This window comes from Sarcophilus harrisii, chromosome 2 (assembly GCF_902635505.1).
Source record: "Sarcophilus harrisii chromosome 2, mSarHar1.11, whole genome shotgun sequence".
Taxonomy (NCBI): Eukaryota; Metazoa; Chordata; class Mammalia; order Dasyuromorphia; family Dasyuridae; genus Sarcophilus; species Sarcophilus harrisii.
In genome coordinates, this window is record NC_045427.1 from 19,764,170 (window position 1) to 19,783,134 (window position 18,965).

The following is an 18,965-nucleotide window of genomic DNA, read 5'->3' on the forward strand; positions in this document are numbered from 1 at the left end:
TTTTGATAAATGGATCTGAATTATATTGCTCTGCAACTGATATTTTTGCTAATAGGTCTGCCTTGTGGAGCCAATCACAATAATACTCTTCATATATTTAGAGACTTCTATCATCACAAATACAACTTTTTAAAGTCTTCTCAGGCAAAACTTATTTAACTCCTAATATGATGCTTACATGGCATAATTTCCAGGTCTCTCACTTTATTGATTGCCAGCATGGAAAATGCTTCTGCATGTGCTTTAGTTTGCCAAAATTTTTCTAGAATATGACTCTCAAAACTGTACAAAAGAACTCCAGCTATAGCTTGAACAGGATAGAAGACAATCTTCCTCACTGTGGATCTGCCTATGCTCAAGCATTCAGATACCCAAATTCAAAAAATGGCCTCCATGCTTGTTCTTCACTCATAGTGAGCTTGTATTACACTAAATTCTAGTAAATTTGTTTATTTTTAATGCACATTGTTTTCTGAATCATGTTGGGAGAGAAGAATCAGAAGAAAAGGAAAAAATTTTAGGAGAGAGAAAAAAAAAAGAAGTGAACATAGCATGTATTGATTGACATTCAGTCTTCATAGTTCTTTTTCTGGATGCAGATGGCATTTTCTGTCCAAAGTCTGTAGGGATTGCTTTGGATCACTGAATCACTGAGAAGAACCGAGTCTTTCATAGTTGATCATTGCACAATGTATTCCTGGTTCTGCTTGTTTCCCTCAGCATCAGTTCTTGTAAATCTTTCCAGTCCTTTCTAAAATCAGCTTGTTCATTTTTTATAGAACAATAATATTCTATTACCTTCATGTACCACAACTTGTTTAGCCATTCCCCAATTGATGGGCATCCACTCATTTTTCAATTCTTTGCTACCAAAGAAAGAGCTGCTACAAACAGTTTGGCACATGTGGGTCCTTTTCCCTCTATGATTTCTTTGGGATACAGACCCAGTGATGATACTACTGGGTCAAAGGGTGGTAGTCCTTTGGACATAGTTCCAAATTTACTCTCCAGAATGGTTGAATCAGTTCACAACTCCCTAACAATGCCTTTTACACTAAATTATCAATATTTTTCACATAGACTGTTTTCTTGCCACACTTTTCTCTAAAGTGTCTTTTAACAGTTGAACCCAGGAATAAGATCTTGTATCTTTCCTTGGCCCATTGTGCTAGTCTTCCCAGATCTTTTGGGATCCTGACTCTGTCCTCCATTGTGTTAGAGCTTGCCATGTCAGAAAGGCAGTAGATACGAGACAGATCAGATATTTGTCTTACACAGACCTGTTGGATTCAGTTTGAGGAGGCTCATCACCTGTAGGTTGGACATGACCACAATAACTCCTGAAATCTATGCAGAGGCATAGAGATGCTTCAATCTATTGTAGTGGGGGGTATTGTACAGAAAAAACCCAGAGTTGTGGAGCTACTTGTTGACTGAGTAGGAACTATAAATGATATCCTGAAATCCTTTTTCCCTTCCCCCATCACACTGTTCTTACACTGCTTTTAGGGTGGATGATATGATTATACCTGTGTCAGGCTGTGAGAGGAATCAGATCAGGGCTGAGGAAAGGATCTGAGAGCTCCTCCAGTCATTTCATTGTGGAGGAGTCTGAAGGAAGGAGAGGAGAAAAGCTGAAAGTTCACTTGAACAGGCACTGATGAAATGCCTCCTGTATTTCAGGTACTCCTCTTGGTGACAGCTAGAAAGACTCAGAATAAAAGACCTTGCCCTCAAGGAACTGACATTTTTGGAGGGGAGGGAGGAGGTGCACAGATGAATAAATACAAAGTACATTGAAAAGAAACCCAGACATTTTGGAGGAAGGAGAGTGCTGCTGCTGCTGGGATCAGGAAGAGACCTTGTGGAGCAGACAGCACTGGGCCTGAGTCATGAAGGAAGCCAGGGCTTCTAAGGCTTCCTCCTTGCTCTCTATTTCTTGTCCCTTGGCTTCTGCACTCTCGGTTCTGCTTCCTGTCTAACCATTCTAAGTCCTTATCTTCCTCCTCCTCCTTTCCTTCCAAGTGAAGGCAGATTGTGCAGGAGATGAGAAGCTGAGGGAGAGAAACAAGAAAGACTCCAGGGTTCCATCCTTGGATGAATGGGGGGGGGGGGGAGGAATCTGTATCCTCACCAGTAACAAGGAGAGTTGGCAAGAGGCCAATTTTTGGGGGGATACTGAGGTGTAGTCTTGCTGAGTTTGAGATGCCGTCTATGGAGGTTTGCGCTTAGTGCTGCAGGACTGAGCTCAGGTGTGGGAGTTAGCTGCCCCTCATGGGAGCTGATGGTACTATCTGAGAGAATGTGTGGAGAAGAGAGAAGCCTGAAGAGAGCCTTGGAGGGCACTCGTACTTGGTGGTGCTATGAGTTAGCCAAGGAGACCTCCAGGGCCTGATTGGACAGGTAGGAGAAGCCAGAGGGCAGGGCCCCTGAGGGCAAGGGAAAAGCAAACAAAAGGGAGGGGACAGCCTGCTGCCCCGGATGCCAGGACAGCTGCCATTAGAGATCTGAGAGGAGAAGAAGGGATAATGTCTGGGAGGGTCAGGAGAAGAGGAGGAGTGGCAGAAGATAAGCCATTAGGATTCAGAATGGTTTCTGAAAGTCAGGAATGTTGGTGGTTTGGGAGGCTGGGTTCCGGGAGCCATTGCCTGGGGTGTTTGAAGTCGCCAGATATGAGGGCAGGGGTCACAGTGCAGAGCAAGATGGAGCCGGGCACTGGACGGAGAGCGACAGTGTGGCAGAATCTCGTGGGCAAGGTGGGCTCCCAGTCTCCCAACGAAGAAAGGTTGGGGGAGTGAGTGTCCTTGGTGCAGGGACTGTGGGAAAGGGCTCGAGCATCTAACTGCTTGGCTTGGGAGATGGTGTAGGGTGAGAAAAGGGGAGCTTGCCAGGCTGTTCAGGGAAAGTTTTCTAGAGAAAGCTGGCTCTCAGACAATTCAAGAAGGAGCTGGAGGAAAAGAGACCTCAGACAAAGGGGGGTTGCCTAGCTAGATATAGCCAAAGACCCTGCTGGGATGGGAGGGCAGAGGGCACTCTTCCTTGGGGAGAGACTGGTGGGCGGGATGGGGCTTGAGAGACAAAGGAGGAGGGAGATTGTTTTTGCTTTAGCAGATGTGGACTCTGAGGCTTGGGCAGAGGGAATCAGGAGTGCGAGGGTTTCTGCTGGATGAGGAAGGACCATGTGAGAGAAGGGAGGCTGCCCTTTGTGGTCTGGGGATGAGCTTGGAGTCAGTGGCAGTTACTGCCTCCGATGGCCTTTATGTTTCTGAACTCTGAACGGTCAGGACATGAGGTGCTGACTCTCCCTGTACCTTGGGTTGATGTATACTCACACCATACTGCACAAACGCGTAAAGAAGGCTCCAAACTGGGAGGCCAGGGTCCTGGGCTGCGGCTGTGAAGGTGCCTTCACAGGATGCTCTTTGCTCTAGCTTGGGGAGCCCCCAAGGTGACCCGGGGGTAGAGTTTGGATCTGAGTCAGAAAAATGAAAAAGAAAATAGACTACAGGACGAGGAGGGCCCACCGTGATAATAAGGGGAGGTGCCCCTTCTGATCCCCCCGAAATTTACTGAGCTGAGGAACAGCAGCAGGAGGCAGGGGCAAAGCTGCTCTGAGTCTCTTAGGATGAGAGATTTAACAAGCTTGAGATGGAGAAGCCACAAGGGCCTGGGGGGACAGAGGGACTGATGTCACTCGAGAGGCTGTTTGTCCTTGGGGATAGCAGGTGGGGCTGAGATGGCAAAGATGATGACACAATCCCAAGATTCCCTGGACCAATTAATCCGAAGGCTGAGATGCAGGCTGAGTGCCACAGGAAAGGCAAGAATCGGTTTTTGGGGCAGTGGACCTTTAACCTTTGGGCGGCAGAGCTTCTTCCCATCTTGTTAGTCTTTTGGAAGCTCTGGCAAGTCTGTAGTTGCCACAGATGCCAGTCCCCCCAAACAGCCTGGTTTTCCGGGGTTCTGGCAGCAGACCCCACTCACATGGTGCTGCCCCTCAGGGCCTGTTTGAAACTCGGGGACAGACGGCCTGAGCCAGGATGCTGCTCCACCTTTGAGTCATCCCTTTAACTCCCCAGAGAGTGTGCTATCCCCTCCCCCTCTCCCTGCCCAGGGCTTACAGGCTTACTCTTGGGACCGTTTCTGAGGGCCGGGGCAGGGCGGCTACAGAGTTTATGACTTCTCTACTCTTGGGGTTACAGGGCATGAAGAGGGTGCAGCTCTGGGCTACGTGGATGGTGCCATTCAGTATTGCTGGTGTGGACTACGTGGGGGGTAGAATCGGGACAGCTGGGACAGAGTCAGGCTCTCCACGTGCCGGTAATGGGTTTTGTTTCTCTTTGCTTTCGGAATGGGAGAGTGGGTAATAGGGCAGGAATTCAGACTTGAAAGTAAAATAAGGCTGAATAATATAATTAGTGCAGTGGTTTTGTTCTTCGTCACGGTTGTATCTGACTCTTCATGATCCCATTTGGGTTTTCTTGGCAAAGATGATAGAATGGTTTGTCATTTCCTTCTCCAGCCCATTTGGCAGAGACAGAAACGGAGGCAAATAGGGTTAAATGACTTCTTTAGGGTCACAGTGAGCAGGTATCTGAGACCAGCTTTGAATTCAGTTAGACGAGGTTTCCTGATTCCCAGTGTGCTCTCCACTGCTCCACCCAGCTGCCCTGGCCCTTTTAGCAGATGCCATTGGACATTAGGCTTTAAGGCTTCCAGTGCAGTACCAGAGTCTGAATTTATAATGACCTTTTGAAGGTCTGGCCAAACCCCAGACGCACGTTGTGTGATCAAAGTTTGCTGCAAGTCCCATGGTCCTTAGGGCATAGTGGCCAAGTAGAAGGTAGTGCACCTCCCTTAATGTTATTTCCACTGAGAAATCTCTGTTCATTTCTCATGGGGAATCTTCTGGTGGTGAGAGCCGTGGTCAGTGGGCCTTCGGGAGCTCTGGCTGCCTCAACTTCACAAGGAGTCGCCAGGCTGCCTCTTTAGCTGGTTTGCTTTCAGGACGGTGGCTGGCTGGAAGCAGGGGGAGGGCTGCTAGGGTCTGGGATCTTACCTGCTAGTCGGTAGCAGTCAGTTGGCAGGTACCCTTGGGTGGTTAGGAAAGTGGGCGTTGTCCCCATGGTGCTCTCTGCCCTCCATGACGGCTGTGGGGCCCTGGCTGGAGGCAGGGCCTGTTTTCTGCAGGGTGCAGTTCCCTGGGCCATCTCTGTCAGAGTCTGAGGGAAGAAGAAGTTGCTTGAGGCATTAGCCCAGAACCAGTGTTGTTAGCTTGGGAACCAAGATGCCCGGGTATTTACTAGGCTGATTTCCTTTATTTCCTGGTGCTCCAGAGGGAGGAAGATGCCAGGCTGCTGTGGACATCCCATTGTTTCATCTTCAGCCCTGACTCTCGTTTCAGAGATTGCTCAGCTACCGCCCCTGCTTGATGCCAGTTCCGACCATAAGAAGCAAAAGTTTATTTGAATCCAGCTCTGTGTTTTTATCTTATTTTATCACATCTTTCCCTTATTAAATGACATTCTACCCATGTTGCCCAATTATTAGAGATGGAGAGTAAGATAAGCCCTCATCTCAAAGGTCCCTGTTGAAGGATGAACAGAGCCTTATAAATAGTCATTAAACTTCAGTTCAGCTCCACTTGGATCCAGAGGTTTCTCTGGCCTTTTTAGTTTCAAATCTCCTTGATTCTGTGGGGCTGTCTGCCCTTGAGAGGTAATGGGGTGCAGTGGGGAGCAGTGGCAGGTTTACTAGCTTTGGATTCAGCCCCTGAACTTCTGAGGACTCCTTAAGTGCCTGGCTAAGTCATGGAACCTTGTCGTACTTTGGTGTCCTTGAGGTTGTTGTGAAGAAAGAATTTTGAAAACTCCAAGCTGATGGATGCAAATGTCAGCTCCTTGAGTTGTGGCTATCTTTGTTATTGCTTTAACTGGGAATTTTTAATTATAAGATCAGTGACTATGTGTGAGAAGGGGAAGAGAAGAAAAAATAAATGACAGATGTTCATCACCAGTGATTTTTTTTTTTTTTTGACTTGAAATTATATAGCATGGTTTATATCCATCAGGTCATTCACATGTATGTCACATTGGCCTTTCTCTGGCTTTCACATACTAGGATGTGGCCTTTGGAAAAATCTACTTGGAATTGTTATCTTTACTCAGGGAAGAGCATTTTGGATACTCCAGTTCTGTTAGACAGGTTATGATTTGGCTTATTCTGGGCCTCTAGGGAAAATTCTCATTTTAGAGGCCATGACAGGGAGTAGGAAGTAGGCATCTCTGGGAGATGAGCTTTCAGAAGCGGGGAGAGGCCAGGGCTAGGGACGGCCACCGAATCCCGGAGCGGCTTTATGTGCCTTCAGTGGCCCTGATGTTTACCATGAGGAGGTTTGGTTGAATCGTATTCAGTCATCCTTGGTCTATACCCAGAGGACTGAAGAGATGACTTCATTGGAGATTGCGTATGCATAAGGTGCCAAAGACAGCCACTCCATGAGCCATTGACTTCTTCCCGTTTGTGTGCACACCCACACTGTTCTTGTTATTTATTAAGTGGCCTATTGTAGCAATGGGAATTTTGCAACATGCTTTGCAATCGTTTTTATTAGTTAGAAGTTTTTCCAGTCCCAAAGCCTGGTTGTGCTCACTGATGTCACTGGAAATCCATTGAATTTTGTGTCTTGTGCCCAGCTCCACGCTGAGCCTAGTGGCCCTTGGGATTTCTCTTGCTTGCCTGGGCTCATTTACTGTGTTTTTCTTTTCTAGGTCCCTCATTCTGTTACCCAAGGAGCTGCTTTATTTTTTGGAGCAAAAATAACATTCTTTTCCCTTGGAGGTCTCCTTCTCTCTGGATGGCCTGAGAAGGCTTGCCCGTTATCTTCAAAGACAGGCAGATCTAAAAATTTGTGTTTCCTGGGGCCAGCCCAAGTTTCTCACCTTTAAGGAGCACAGTCCCAAAAGTAGTTGAGAGCAGGTGGATATTTATTCCCTTTAGCAAATTGCCCACTGATGATTTCCTTAGGGATAAGGGTGTGGTAATGATTTTTATATGGTTAGATCATTTTCAGTCCTTCTCCCTGTAGCAATAGTCTGTGCCTATATTCCTTTTTCATCTTCCTGAGGATAAACCCTTATGCTCTTCCCCCTTCCTTCCCCCTTTCCCCCCCCCCCTTTTTTTTTTGTTTCTGGTTCCTGGACCCTCCCTATTCATTTTTGTTTTCCCCTGGGTTTATTTTTATTGCATACATTTGACCTATTTTTGTGGTTCCTGCTATCACTGTGATTTAAAAATGCCCCCAGAGAAGACTTCCTGCCTGGAGGGGGGATGCTTTGCATGGTAGAATTGGAATAGCCTCCCTCCAGTATTGCTATTGAATCTGACTGCCACCGAGATGCCAAATGGCCTGATGGAAGTCCTCTTTCTCTATTGGCTCTTTTGGAGTCTAGCAGCCCTGCCACGATCTCACACGTTCTGTGTGTTGTGAAGTAATATTCATGTGAGTGCCTCTGAACAGCTGGGTGAGCCTCTATGGCACCCTGAGCAGGGCATCAAGTATGTGTTTCTGACAGAAGTGTTTTCAAAGGTATACATGGGAGCTACGAAGTTTTCCCATTTTGTAGTGGAAAGTTGAGGTCTAATGTCACTTTTATTCACAGAATGGCTTCAGCTAGTTTTTATTGAGCACAGTGCTAAGTTAGATGGAGTTCAGGTCATAGTTTACTGAATGTATAGTTGTGTTCTTGGGAGCTTGGAGGCTTTACTAAAATGAATTGTTGGAAGGCATCGTCAGAGAGTCAGTCACATTAGAAAGTTACTGAGTTGTGAAGAATTACTGCCCTGCTCTTGTACCCCGACTGTATTCTTGCATCCATAATCATGTAGGAACCCCAGTCCCAAGTCCTCTCTGATGTCATAGTTTCCTAGGCCTTCTCTTCATTTGCTTGATCAGCCCTTCCCTTATTAATCTTCCTTCCACTTTGGCTTTGGATTGCAGTTAGAGGATGGACATGCCTTCCCAGTAAATTGATACTGGGGGAGGGTAAGAAATAGGTGATTTGATCATTGATCCATAGGGCCTATCTACCTCGCTACACAGTTCACTGTGCCTTCGTGCCTTTTCCCCCACTAATTTCTTTGTGGAAAACTCTGAGAGAAAATTCCCAAATAGTTCCCAAATGCCTGGCTTTGAAGATAATGGGCAAAGCAGTCAGAATGCTGAGTGGTAGTGTGAAGTAGTAGAAAACCTGTTGGATGAGAGCTTGGGTTCAAATCCTAATTCTAGAACTTTTAGCTAGTTGCCCTTTAATTTCTCGGAGGCAGTCTTTACCTGTAAAGTGTAATGTAAAGCATTACATGTTAATACTTGTCCCAAGTATCTGACAAGGTGCTTGTGAGAGTTGTGAGTAAATTGACACTCTCTTGTCGAATTAGAAGTAATTGTTGTCTCCCTTTCATGGTCACAAAGTTACTAATATTCTGCTTTTTGTAAAATCATTGCCAGTGATAGATTTAGAGGCAGATGGCTTTAGGAATCATCTTCCAGCCTTCTCATTTTACAGATAAGAAAATCGAGGCCCCAAGAAGTTAAGTGGGTTGGCCTAGGTGATCTGTGGATCCCAGAAGAAGCAGAATTGACTCTTGGGGGATCAGACCCCAGTCCTGCAGCCTTTTCCTTTCTGCCCCAATGTCCTTTTGGGTGAGATGCTTTAGGTCTTGGTTGGCCTGGCCTGCAAGTCCACAGTATGCCTGGGACAGGCTTTCCGCGGCCCTTCCTCCAGTTCCTCCAGCTTGGGCGCTGCCTTACCGTCTGCTGTGTGCCCCTGGTGGGAGTGATGCATCCTGGTCCAGATCTCAGGGCACCCTGCCACTCTGAGCTCTCCTCATGCCATTTATGTACGTGTAACCAGCCTTTGAAGGCAGGCGGTGTGCACAGTCTGCTTATTGTACTGACCAGGGAGCACCCCACGAGAAGCGCAGAGGAGGGTGTGGGTGCGCCTCGCCCTGACCTGGCAGCCTGAGGGCTATGTGCCAGGTGGGCCACACTGCCCCCGACTCAGGGCTGGAAGTGGTCCAGAGAAGACCTAAACCAGAAGTCTGCTGTGACGGTGTTGATCCTTGCCACAACAGTCTAGAAAGGGCAGAGAAGGGACTGAGAAGGAGCTGGAGGCAAAGGAGGCTGGGAATCCAAAGGATCCTGGGTTCTGGAGTCCTTATGTAGGTGGTAGGAGGGTTTGGGAGTGCCCCAATTAGATTCCTGTGGACATGAATTTCATGCAGCACAGTTAGGGAGAAATTAGGCCACTGATCTCCTTTAGGGACTTCCCTTGACACTCCTTTATCCTCCACCTTCCAGGTGAGAAGAGAATTAGAATTTCAAGCTGATATTTAAAATCTGATCATCTCCACCCTTCATCAGAAGCATTGATTTATTAAGTACCTACTATGTGATAACACTGTGGGGGACACTTTATTTCATTTGCTCCTCACAACATCTCTGTGAAGGAGAGACTGTTATTAACTTCATTTACACATGACTTGCCCAAGTCAGGTGACTTGCCCAGAATCACACAACTTGTAATTGTTTGAGGTAGGATTTGAACTCAGGAACTCCACATTCCAGACCCAGTGCTCTGTTCCCTTGGCCACATACCACTTAGAGATGCTTCGTGTCTCAGGGGTGGTCAGATGCTTCAAGGCAAGGAGGACATGAATGCTGAGGGAAGTTCCTGGATGAGACTGCAAGTCTGGGAGTCAGGAGGGGAATGAAGGCCAGTCTTGAGTTCTCCATAAAATGACAGCCTTGGGAGGAGCTCACCAGTGGGAGAAGAGGCTTCACCGAGGAGTACTGAATGTTGAGAACGTATCTATGTGTCCCTGGGATTGAGTGGGAAGGCTTTCAGTCATGGTGAAAACTACTAACCAGCTGGTGTAGCTTTTCAAATGATGAACTTGACATCAGCAAACATGGACATGTTCAGGTACCAAGAACAACAGAAGGAGGTTATTTTGAGACTGTGAATCTCTGGTAAGTGTCACAGCTAGAGAAAGTACCTGTTGTGAGGGGTCATTCTGTGCTGGGCACCAGTACAGGCGAGGAGTGGCCCTCCTCCAGAGTCACAGAGGGGTGGGCAGTAGGCAGCTGGCAGCATGTGCGCAACATGGAGGTCTTCTGGGTGAGAACTGGCAGAGTCCCAAGTGGGACTGCACAAGGATGATGGGGTGGGGATGGCAGAGAAGTCTGGATAAGGATGCTAGGGGAAGGCTAAATTTAACCCCAGTCATCGACTGTGAGTTAACTGTTTCCCCTTCTCTTCTTTTCTGTGCCTCTTGTCAAAGTTTTGTTGTCATACCTTGTGTAACTCTATTACCCCCAAAATTCTAGCCCTTTGAAAAGTTGGCCATCCTTTTAATACATAAAGCATGGACAAGCGGAGCCTCCTTCACAGAGGTCTTGTTTACAGATGTGTGTCATCATCTTCCTGCATCTCAGGGTCCCCAAGTGAGGAATGTGAGTCATCATTACTCTTCTGGGGTCCTTGCGGGGTTCCCAGTTCTCATCTTCCAGAGCTGTTTTCCTTTACTATAAATGTGGTTTTCTTGGTTCTGCTCACTTCACCCTGCATCAGCCCACCTAAGTCTCTGTGGGTGTCTCTGAACCCAGCCCTGTAAGAACATTTTTCTTACAGAACAATAATATTCTCTTTTCTTCTTGTGTTATAATTTTGTCAGTCATTCCCCATTTGTGCTCATCCAGTTGGTTTCTGGTTTTTGTCAGTGTGGGTTTTAAGAATTTCATGGAAATGTAGAGCCAGAAGGAGATCCAGTGTGGTCCCCTCATTTTACTGATAAGGGAATATTCTAGGGAAACCAGGCTTCCTGAGGGAAGGCTGCAGGCCATTTTTGCTCTGCTTCCCCAGTCCCTAGCACAGGCCTTATTACTACATCATCAGCAGTGCTGAATAATTGTCTATCGATCGATTCCTTGAGATGTGACAGAATCAAATGATTTTCCAATTTTATAAAGGTAGGAAAATGGCTGAGCTAGGATTTGAACCCAGGTCTTCTGAGTCCGCCTTCTGGGCTCTTTCCACTCCATAAGTTTTTCTGGAGGATCTGGCTTCTAGCTTACATTTGTTAGCCATGTGAATGTGGGGTAAGTCACTTTTTCTCATTGGTCCTGTTCCCTCCTCTTTAATATGGGAGCAGCTGGGAAGAAATTACTTTGTGAACCTTAAAGCACCCCGGTGAGGGCTACAAGAAGTCTTTGTTGTTGGGGGTTGTGGTTTGAACTTGTGATTCCCATATTATAGGCAACATCCTTCACCCATGGGAACTGCCAGGGGTGACTTCCCTCTAGCAGCATTTCAGTTGGGTTTCCATCTATAAGCATTGACTGGTACAGTCCAGGGCCTTTGATGGGGAACAGAATGATGCATTTGATTTGGGACTTGGAAACTTTCTACTTTTATGACCTTGCTAGTCACTTACATTTTTGGGTTGCAGTTTTTTCATCTGTAAAATGAGGGGGGGGTTGGGTTAGATCACCCTAACCCCTAAATGTGATCTTAGGATAAAGTGTCTGTATATTAATGTTTGTGTATATATATAAGTATCTATCACTATGTATTTGTGTCTGTATGTATTTGTGCACATACATTCCCACATGTATATTTGCAAAGCTATGTGCTAGACAGAAGTGAAAAGTGCAAAGACAGAAATGAAAACGTCTCTGACTTCAGGGAGCTTCCATTCTTCTGAGCCTATTTTTATACCACCCTTTCTTTTCCCCTACCTCGAGTCCCCTATTCCCAGCCTAGAATTCCCTCTCTTTTCAGTAAGCATTCTCAAAGATTTGCCCAACTAATCTTAATCATCTTTTAAAATCCAGCTCAAACCGTCCTCCTCCAAGAACTCTGTCAGTCTTATACTTAGTTGGTCTTTCCTTTGAGCTCTTATCAGTTAGCACCGGCAGCAAGCAATTTATCATTTATGATAAGTGAAATAGTATTTAAATGACATTCTATGTATATTGAGGATGCACACAGAAGCAGGCTCACAAAGAACATTTTGGATAGAAAAGTCCCAGGGATGTTGTTTGGACTTGAGCAATTGAATAACATGCCCTATGCAGGCGATATATTATTGTTCCTATAAATGGTATTAGTACGCCGAGTGGATGGTAGAAGAGTATGTGTCAGGTGACATCTCAAGAGATGGCTAGGAACGTTCTAGCAGGGGAAGCCTGGTTCAGTCTAGAAGTGGTGACAGTTCACCAGGTAGAAGCCCCAGTGTGGGAGCTTGAGTTCTGAGTCCCAGGTAGAGGCTGAGTCCAGAAGTCTAGCCATCCATTGGTGAATTGTTGGTTTCAGACTGTTTTGCATATGTATATCTTGTATGCCTGAACACATTGCAGAGTTTCCTGGTGTGGGGGGCAGACAGGAATAAGGCTTGAAGGTAGAAGAAGGCAGGTTGCATGACAGAGTGAAAAGGCTGGTTCATCTGGCCTATCACATACTTGATGGGGTGCAAATACCAAATACAGGGGCTTTATGTGATTTTAGGTGTAAGGAGCTCTGGAGCTCAAGAGGGGCTGTTATGCAGTCAGATCAGTATTCGAGGATGGTCCCTTTGGCAGTTGTGTGGAAGGTCTGTTGGAGTGGGGAGACTGGAGGCCAGGACCACAAGTCAAAGTGAAGAGGGCTTGAGCTGGCCTGGAAGTTGTTCTGGAGAAAAGGGGTTAGATGTAAGAAATGGTATGAAGGGAGAAACAGGAGGACTTGGCAACTGATTGGCATTTAGTGCCATTGGTGGCTGGCAAAGTAGATGGAGCCTGGAGTCAGAAGATTCATTCATCTGTGAGTTCAGACCTGACTTCAGACACTTACTGGCTGTGTGATGTTGGGCAGATCTTTTAACCCTGTTTGCTTCACTTTTCTCATTGGCAAAATGAGCTGGAGGAGGAAATGGCAGAACATTCTAGTGTCTGCTGAGAATCATGAAGATTCTCAAATGGGTCATGAAGAATTGGACACAATGAGACAACTCAATACCAAGTGGTGCTTAATAAATGATTTTTTATGATTTGTTTTCCCTGTCCATTAAAAACCTCATCAAAATCTGCCCTGCAAATCTTCTGAATTGGGTGAAATTTTTTTTTTTGTATTTAAATTTTTTAATCATAGGAGACATTTTTTTCCAATTAGGCGACTGTCCAGTTTTCATTTCCTTGTAAGTTGTTTTATAGTTTCTAGCATGTCTTGTAATATCTTAAGTGTGTGTGTGAGGTAATGTCGCATATTAATTTAATTTAAATTCTTTTTATTGAAAAACACAAGGAAAAGCAAATGAAAGCCTAGCTATACCAGATCTAAATATATATTATAAAGCAGTTTTCATCAAAACCATTTGGTACTGGCTAAGAAAAAGACTAGTTGATCAGTGGATTAGATTAGGTTCATAGGACAAAAATAGCCTATGACTATAATAATCTAGTATTTGACAAACCAAAAAGTCCCACCTTTTGGTATAAGAATTGACTATTTGAGAAAAACTGCTGGGAACGTTGGAAACTAGTATGGCAGAAAGTAGGCATAGACCCACACCTAACACCATATACCAAGATAAGGTCGAAATGGATTCATGATCTAGACTCAAAGAATGATACTATAAACAAATTAGAACATAGGATAGTTTATCTCTGAGGATTTGTGGAGGAGGAAGGAATTTGTGATCAAAGAAAAACTGATCATATCTATTTTATGATCAATAATGATCTCTAAAGAAAAACTAGAAATCATTATTGATCATAAAATAGATAATTTTGAATATATTAAGTTAAAAAGTTTTTGTACAAATAGAACTAATGCAGACAAGATTTGAAGTGAAGCAATAAACTGGAAAAAACATTTTTACAGTCAAAGGTTCTGATAAAGGCCTCATTTCCAAAATATATAGAGAATTTACTCAAATTTATAATAGTTCAAGCCATTATCCAGTTGATATATGGTCAAAGGATATGAACAGACAATTTTCAGATGAATCTATTGAAGCTATTTGTAGCCACATGAAAAGGTGCTCCAAATCACTATTGATCAAATGCAAATTAAGACAGTTCTGAGGTACCACTACACATCTCTCAGATTGGCTAGGATTACAAGAAAAGATAATGACTAATGTTGGAAGGGATGTGGGAAAACTGGACACTGATACATTGTTGGTGGAGTTGTGAATGGATCCAACCATTCTGGAGAGCAAATTGGAACTATGCTCAAAAAGTTATCAAACTCTGCATACCCTTTGATCCAGCAGTGTCACTACTGGGCCTGTATCCCAAAGAGATCTTAAAGGAGGGAAAGGCACCCACATGTGCAAAAATGTTTGTGGCAGCCCTTTTTGTAGTGGCCAGAAACTGGAAAATGAGTGGATGCCCATCAGTGGGGAATGGCTGAATAATTGTGATATATGAATATTATGGAATATTATTGTTCTGTAAGAAACGACCAACAGGATAATTTCAGAGAAGCCTGGAGAGACTTACAGGAACAAAGTGAAATGAGCAGAACCAGGAGATCATTATACACAGCAATTACAAGACTATACGATGATCATTTCTGATGGTCATGGCTCTCTTCCACAATGAGATGATTCAAACTGGTTCCACTTGTGCAGTGATGAAGAGAAGCATCTATACCAAGAGAGAGAACCATGGGAAATGAGTGTGGATCACTACATAGCACTGTCACTCTCTCTGTTGTTATTTGCTTGCATTTTGTTTTCTTTCTCAGTTTTTCTTTTTCTTCCTTCTTGATCTGATTTTTCTTGTGCAGCAAGATTACTGTATAAATATGTACACACATATATTGAATCTAACATGTATTTCAACATATTTAACATATATTGGACAATCTGCCAGATGGGGGAGGGGGTGGGAGAAGGAGGGGAAATTTTCCAACAAAAGGTTATGCAAGGGTCAATGTTGGGAAAATTATCCATGCCTTGTAAATAAAAAAGCTTTAATTAAAAAAAAAAGAAAGAAAAGGAAAACACAAGGGACACAGCACTGTTTTGAACAATTAGAGGCATGGGTTTGAAGGAAACAGTAGTATTTTATCAATTAAAAAAATAAAACTGGGAACCCCAATGTACAAAAATGATGTACTTTAATTAAAAAAAATGATTGAAGAGGGTTAAAGTCACATTTAGTCATAGATTTTTGATTACTGAATTTGGTGATATATGGGCCAGGTGACATACTGTATGTCATTTAATGAGAGGCTCATCACCACATTGACTAAGAATTGATGGATTTTTTTTGTTCAAGTAAATTCTCAATGGCCATCTCTTAAGGTATCATGGGGCTGGCCGAGGGGGCACACATATGAGTGAAATCTTGGGAATATGATTGGATCTCGGGGGGGATGGTCACCCCTGGAAGAAGCTGCCAGGTTGGGCAAGGATCTTGTTCTTTCTGCCTGGGAACTTTTCCAGAAAGGTGTACTAGCAGTACAATTCAAGTACAGAAATCTCCTTGAGGAAGCCTTTTGGAATAAGTGAAAAGTCTGAAATAAAAAGTGTTTCTAGAGAAATTGGGATTGATTGTTTTCAAGTACAACTAGAACTAAATTAATTGCCTGGCTGTGTTTTGGTGAGTAGATGAGAATTATTTTTAAGATGGGGATTCTTATGGTCTTTAAAGACAGTTTACACAGCCTGATCTTACAATCAGAGCTGGAAGGGATGACAGAAATCACATGGCAACCCCTCTATTTCACCACAGAGAAGCTGACATCTGGGCCATGATAGTAAGAGGTGGAATTTGAACACAGGACCTCTTTTCATTTAGCTCCACATCGTGCCTCTTGTTCATATTAGTTCACTAATTTAACCATTTTTAATTAGTGAAGTCAAAATTAGTTAAGCCTTACTGTGTATTCTCAGTTCAATTTGTTGAGGCATGAGCCTGGCCTCAGGAGGCTTTCGATTTAGTGTATTGTCAAAGATCCAATGAAAGCCAGTCTGTGGCCTTTTCAGGAACCACACAGAAACACACTACGGTTTTTAAAAGTTTACTCAAAGCATTTCACTCTTTTCTATTTAATCATAAATCATAAGATTCTGTGTCTGTTTTCTCATTCAATTTAATGGCGACCCATTCTTAAAATAGCAAGTCCAAGTGTGAATGTGTACGTTTAAACAGTGAAATTAAGGGATTCTGAGGTGCATGGAGATTTCCTGACTAAGGAATTTACCGAAGCACTCAGTTATTTATTTGAGCGTATCTATAGAAGGAAACTCAAATCTTCATTTGCAAAGGAGTCAAGTCACACTGGTTGGCCTGGATTGCTTTTCTTCTGAACTTTGAAATATCTTGTCAGCCCGAGCTCCCTCCTTGCCCTTGCCAGAGTTGGAAATTTATCATTTACTTTAGGAAATGGAACTGAAATTGTTGATTTAACTGAGTGGCTTGGGGCCCTATTTTTATATATCCTGTCTTTTATTACTGGATTCAGAGAGTTAGTGTTCTTCTGACACCCGCCCTGCCCCCATTCCTCCTTTTGTACCCATCCACACAGGAAAAAGATACAACATAATTTTTTTCTGCAAAGGATGAATTCAGACCATGATAGTAAAAGTTCCAGTGGTTCCTCATGATGTCTCCTTTCTCTATTTTTAGGTTAGCTTTTAGTGTGCTTTGTGAGTTGGCCAAAAAAAAGGATAATCACAGTTCTTTCCATATAGTGTGTACGCAAATATTTGTTGAATGGAAGTTGAAAAAAATTTTTTTGGTTGGAATATTGTTGACATGAATTCAACATGTGCTAAAGAGTAGTTTACTCTTGCCTCAGTTGTTGTGGAGTATTGTTGTTACTTTCAGTTACTTGTCTGCAGAAAGCCATGGACTCCAGGTGCTAGAGGGGCAAGGGCTTGATAGGGAGCCTGTGGATAGAGAGCCTCAGAAGCTGCAAGGGCTTCCCCCCAGTTTGAGAGCGGATTACCCGCACAGAACAAGGGAATGGACTCGGAGTTTGGGATCCAGAGCCAGGCTGCGGTAAGGAGAAAGCCGAATATAAGTCACCTGAGAAAAGTCTGGGGCTTTCAGCAGCTTGGAAGCTCAGGAGTAATCAGCATTTCATCATCCAAGAAAACCGAGTGGGCTCCAGTAAGAATGGGCCAGGTGTCATGCTCTGATCAGCCCTCGTTGGAATGTTCTGTTCCGTTCTGTGTGTCTCCTGTGAAGATGGACACCGGGGAGTGGAGTGTACTCAGGGCAAGGCCCCGGGGGCTGTGGTAGATGAGGATTGGGAGAGGAAGCTGGGGAGCGTCTGACCTGGAGAAGGGCAGACTTGGGGGGGGGGGGGGGGGGGGGGGGGGGGGGGGGGGGGGGGGGGGGGGGGGGGGGGGGGGGGGGGGGGGGGGGGGGGGGGGGGGGAAGGGGAGATGCCCAGGAGCTATCTTCAGGACTTTAAAGGATAGGTGGGAGAGGGGAAACCTGGGAGATCTCCTCACTCAGGCCCGGCCTATTCTCAGAGCGCCTGGTTTGTCTTTGTCTCCAGCCACCCCAGGATGGCCAAGTGGCTATTCCTAAAGTGCATTCCCCTTCTTGGGGAGTATGAATGTCCCCTTGTCGCCTCTGGGATCTAATCCATCTTTGGTCACCTGACTGTCTTTCCTTTCTAGTCTAATTTCACCTCCCTCCCCTTCCTGCATTCTGCTTTCTGGCCAGCCCGGGATGCTCCTGTTCCCCAGACCTCATGTTTCAGCTTCCTCTTGGGCCTTGGTGTGAGCTGGCCCCCATGCTTGGAAGGCGCATCCCCTCTGCTCTGTCCCTGGGGATCCTGGGCTCCCTTCAAAGCTCAGCTCAGTGATTCTTGGGGGCCATCTCCAGTCGTCCAGATCTGTATCTTCCTGGACACAGAGGGCTCCCGAGGAGAAATGAGGCCACTGACTTTGCCCAGCCCTCCCTCACTTCAGGCCAGTCCACTTGCAAGTCATGGTGTCCCCTCCCTGCTGTGCACTCTGAGAAGGAAGGATAAGCACCCACAAACAACAAGTGTCTCGTACTGTAGGAGGCTTTTCTGAGACTTCCATTGGTTAGAATGCTTTCCCCTCCCCCCCATACTTGGGACTTATTTGATCAAGTATTTGACAGATGATAGGCACATGATGAATGCTTTTAATTTTAACTTAATTGAACTTGGAGGAATGAGGGTAAATTTAGATTCTCCCTTAAGGAGCTCTTTAGTTTAGAAGTATCGTCTGGGGCCGAGCTGGGTTAATTGGAGACTGAGTATGTGTGACTCACTTAGCCTCATCCACTAAGTTGGCCCCCGAGACCATGTGTGCATCCTGGCTGGCCGGCAGATGGTCCTCTTGGGCCACCTTATGAGATGCTGGGGGCCATTGCTCTCCTTCCCCGCTGCTGTGCCCTGCCCTGGGCCAATGCTCTGGGGCTGCTCCCAGAGCCAGGGTGACCACCATTGCGCAGTGATGTTCCCCTGAAACACCTGCTTCCTGATTCTTGTCTCTAAATCCTGAAGACATTTGGGACTAGAAATGAGTTTGATGCCCTGAGGCAGAGGGGCCAGACTCCCCGGCTGCTGAGTCCAGCCTGAGCCAGATTCAAATGGGATCCATCTCTCTTCGCGTTTGGCCCCCCCCTTTCCCTACGGAATTGATTGGACTCATATTTCTGTGATGGAGAAGCCGAGGCTGAAAAGGCTCCTGGGAGATTCCCAGCCTCCTCATGGCTCCCCTGATTTGCTTGGGCTGGTGTCAGGTTGCAATGACCTACTTACACTTAGCGTTGTGCTCAATGAGAGCTCAAGCTTTCAGAAACTCCAGGTTGACTATAATTATAGCTTTTATTCAGGTGAAGGCCTCAAGGGAGTGGGGGGGGGGTAGGTGATAGTGGTATAGGCTAGCTCGGTACCCTTTACCCCCTCCCCCCCTTCCTAGGAGAA

At 45.3% G+C, this 18,965-nt stretch overlaps 1 protein-coding gene across 4 annotated transcripts in view; it reads left to right on the forward strand.

Annotated features, from left to right (window-relative positions):
- The first annotated feature begins 3,093 nt into the window (after positions 1-3,093).
- Positions 3,094-18,965, forward strand: part of EXOC6B (exocyst complex component 6B) — a 490,548-nt gene continuing 474,676 nt past the window's right edge. Inside the window, exon 1 of one of the 4 annotated variants that reach the window (XM_031949716.1) lies at positions 3,094-4,320. The gene's annotated coding sequence lies outside the window, so the exon portion shown is untranslated. The remainder of the gene's footprint in view (positions 4,321-18,965) is intronic. The other 3 variants (XM_031949717.1, XM_031949718.1, XM_031949719.1) reach the window with 3 other exon arrangements.